We start from the raw sequence: 4,578 nt of genomic DNA on the forward strand, positions 1-4,578 counted from the left end.
AGGGAATACTATGAAAAATTATATGCCAACAAATGGGACAACCTGGAAGAAATGGACAAATTCCTAAACACCCACACGCTTCCAAAACTCAATCAGGAGGAAATAGAAAGCTTGAACAGACCCATAACCAGCGAAGAAATTGAATCGGTTATCAAAAATCTCCCAACAAATAAGAGTCCAGGACCAGATGGCTTCCCAGGGGAGTTCTACCAGACGTTTAAAGCAGAGATAATACCTATCCTTCTCAAGCTATTCCAAGAAATAGAAAGGGAAGGAAAACTTCCAGACTCATTCTATGAAGCCAGTATTACTTTGATTCCTAAACCAGACAGAGACCCAGTAAAAAAAGAGAACTAGAGGCCAGTATCCCTGATGAAAGTGGATACAAAAAATCTCAAGATACTATCAAATCGAATTCTACAGCTTATAAAAAGAATTATTCACCATGATCAACTGGGATTCATTCCTGGGATGCAGGGCTGGTTCAACATTCGCAAATCCATCAACGTGATACATCACATTAATAAAAGAAAAGATAAGAACCATATGATCCTGTCAATCGATGCAGAAAAGGCCTTTGACAAAATTCAGCACCTTTCTTAATAAAAGCCCTTGAGAAAGTCGGGATAGAAGGAACATACTTAAACATCATCAAAGCTATTTATGAAAAGCCCCCAGCTAACATCATCCTCAATGGGAAAAACTGAGAGCTTTTTCCCTGAGATCAGGAACACGACAGGGATGTCCACTCTCACCGCTGTTTAACATAGTGCTGGAAGTTCTAGCATCAGCAATCAGACAACAAAAGGAAATCAAAGGCATCAAAATTGGCAAAGATGAAGTCAAGCTTTCACTTTTTGCAGATGACATGATACTATACATGGAAAATCCGATAGACTCCACCAAAAGTCTGCTAGAACTGATACATGAATTCAGCAAAGTCGCAAGATACAAAATCAATGTACAGAAATCAGTTGCATTCATATACACTCAAAATGAAGCAACAGAAAGACAAATAAAGAAACTGATCCCATTCACAATTGCACCAAGAAGCATAAAATACCTAGGAATAAATCTAACCAAAGATGTAAAGGATCTGTATGCGGAAAACTATAGAAAGCTTATGAAAGAAATTGAAGAAGATATAAAGAAATGGAAAGACATTCCCTGCTCATGGATTGGAAAAATAAATATTGTCAAAATGTCAATACTACCCAAAGCTATCTACACATTCAATGCAATCCCAATCAAAATGGCACCAGCATTCTTCTCGAAACTAGAACAAGCAATCCTAAAATTCATATGGAACCACAAAAGGCCCCAAATAGCCAGAGTAATTTTGAAGAAGACCAAAGCAGGAGGCATCACAATCCCAATCATTAGCCTCTACTACAAAGCTCTAATCATCAAGACAGCATGGGATTGGCACAAAAACAAACACATTGACCAATGGAATAGAATAGAAACCCCAGAACTTGACCCACAAACATATGGCCAGTTAATCTTTGACATAGCAGGAAAGAACATACAATGGAAAGAAGACAGTCTCTTTAACAAATAGTGCTGGGAGGACTGGACAGCAACATGCAGAAGGTTATAACTAGACCACTTTCTCACAGCATTCTCAAAAATAAACTCAAAATGGATAAAGGACCTGAGTGTGAGACAGGAAACCATCAGAACCTTAGAGGAGAAAGCAGGAAAAGACCTCTCTGACCTCAGCCGTAGCAATCTCTTACTCGACACATCCCCAAAGGCAAGGGAATTAAAAGCAAAAGTGAATTACTGGGACCTTATGAAGATAAAAAGCTTCTGCACAGCAAAGGAAACAACCAACAAAACTAAAAGGCAACCAACGGAATGGGAAAAGATATTTGCAAATGACATATCGGACAAAGGACTAGTATCTAAAATCTATAAAGAGCTCACCAAACTCCACACCCGAAAAACAAATAACCCAGTGAAGAAATGGGCAGAAAACATGAATAGACACTTCTCTAAAGAAGACATCCGGATGGCCAACAGGCACATGAAAAGATGCTCAACGTCGCTCCTTATCAGGGAAATACAAATCAAAACCACGCTCAGATATCACCTCACGCCAGTCAGAGTGGCCAAAATGAACAAATCAGGAGACTGTAGATGCTGGAGAGGATGTGGAGAAACGGGAACCCTCTTGCACTGTTGGTGGGAATGCAAATTGGTGCAGCCGCTCTGGAAAACAGTGTGGAGGTTCCTCAAAAAATTAAAAATAGTCCTACCCTATGACCCAGCAATAGCACTTCTAGGAATTTACCCAAGGGATACAAGAGTACTGATGCATAGGGGCACTTGTACCCCAAGTTTTATAGCAGCACTCTCAACAATAGCCAAATTATGGAAAGAGCCTAAATGTCCATCAACTGATGAATGGAGAAAGAATTGTGGTTTTTATACACAATGGAGTACTACGTGGCAATGAGAAAGAAAGAAATATGGCCCTTTGTAGCAACGTGGATGGAACTGGAGGGTGTGATGCTAAGTGAAATCAGCCATACTGAGAAGGACAGATACCATATGTTTTCACTCTTATGTGGATCCTGAGAAACTTAACAGAAACCCATTGGGGAGGGGAAGGAAAAAAAAGAGGTTAGATTGGGAGAGAGCCAAAGCATAAGAGTCTCTTAAAAATTGAGAACAAACTGAGGGTTGATGGGGGGTGGGAGTGAGGGGAGGGTGGGTGATGGGTATTGAGGAGGGCACCTTTTGGGATGAGCACTGGGTGTTGTATGGAAACCAATTTGACAATACGTCTCATATTTTGAAAAAAATAAAATAAAACTCCACTTACTAATGAATGAAGTAATTGTGGTTTATATTCACAATGGAATACTACTTGGCACTGAGAAAGAATGAAATATGGCCTTTTTAGCAACGTGGATGGAACTGGAGAGTGTAATGCTAAGTGAAATAAGTCATACAGAGAAAGACAGATACCATATGGTTTCACTCTTTTGTGGATTCTGAGAAACTTAACAGAAGACCACGGGGAGGGGAAAGGGAAAAAAAAGGTTAGAGAGGGAGGGAGCCAAACTGTAAGAGACTCTTGGATACTGAGAAGAAACTGAGGGTTGACGGGGGTGGGAGGGAAGGGAGGGTGGGTGATAGGTATTGAGGAGGGCACCTGTTGGGGATGAGCACTCGGTGTACGGAAACCAATTTTACAATAAATTTCATATTAAAAATTAAAAAATAAAACCCTGGCAATGAACTAAATATGCGTATAAAAAAAGAAAAAGGAAAAGAAATCCTAGACATAGAAGTTTAATGAAAGTGCCATTGACACAACTTTGTGAAATATCACTGTAGAGAAAACATCTTTCAACTAATGTCTGGTTTCACTAAGTTGGAAATGTTTGTAAACCCTCATGTTGCCTACACCAATCTGCCATGTACTCAACCCTGTGAAACAAAAGTGTGGACAAACCATCTATTAACTAACATCTGCTTTCACTGTGTTACAAGTGTTTGAAAAGCCATGCATGGCCTACGCTGAAGGTGCCATATACTATAACACTGTGAGGAAACAACTTTTCAACTAATATCTTGTTTCACTAAGTTAGAACTATTCCAAAACCTATGCAGAGCTTATGCATAAAGTGCCACTCAATTCTGTGAAAGAACAGTGTCGTCAAAGCATCTTTCAACTAACATCTCGTATCAGAAATTTAGACGAATTTAAAAATCTGTGCAGGACCTAAATGGAAAGTGCCATATACTCAACTCTCTTAAAAAACACTGTAGGAAAGCAACCTTCCACTTAACATCTAGTTTCAATAAGTGAGGACTGTTTGAAGACCTATTTGTGGCCTCCAACATAAGTGCCATGTGCTCAACTCTGTGAAACAACACTGTGGAGGATCCATCTTTCAAAAAAACTCTTGTTTCACTAACTCAGAAGTGTTTGAAAAACTATGCGGGGCTATGCTGAAAGTGGCATACACTCAAATTTGTCAAACTGCACTTTGTAGAAACCATCTTTCAACTAACATCTGGTTTCATTAAGTTAGAAGTGTTTGAAAACCCATGCGGGGAACTATGATGAAATTGACATATACTTGATTGTGTGAAAAAAATATTGTGGAGAAATGGTATTTCAACTAACATCTTATTTCACTAAGCTAGATGTGTTTAGAAACCTTTGCAGAGCCTAGGAGGAAAGTTCCATATACTCAGCTATGTCAAACAGCACTTTTGAGAAACTATCTTTCAACTAACATCTAATTTCACTAAGTTAGAATTGTTTGAAAAAATTTGTGAGGCTATGCTGAAAGTGCCACATACTCAAATCTGTGAAACTGCACTTTGCAGATACCATCTGTCAACTAACATATGGTTTCACTATGTTATATGTGCTTGAAAACCCATGTGGGCTTATGCGGATAGTGACATATACTCGACTCTGAAAAATACATTGTGGAGAAGCCATCTTTGAACTAATTTCTCGCTTCACTAAGCTAGAGTTGTTAGAAAATCAATGCGGGGCCTAAGCAGAATGTGCCATATTCTCACCTCAGTGAAACAACACTATCGAAAACC

The sequence above is a fragment of the Lynx rufus genome, unplaced genomic scaffold (assembly GCF_022079265.1).
Source record: "Lynx rufus isolate CCGP_SWC_20201006 ecotype Redwood Valley unplaced genomic scaffold, mLynRuf1.p SCAF_30, whole genome shotgun sequence".
In the NCBI taxonomy this organism is placed as follows: Eukaryota; Metazoa; Chordata; class Mammalia; order Carnivora; family Felidae; genus Lynx; species Lynx rufus.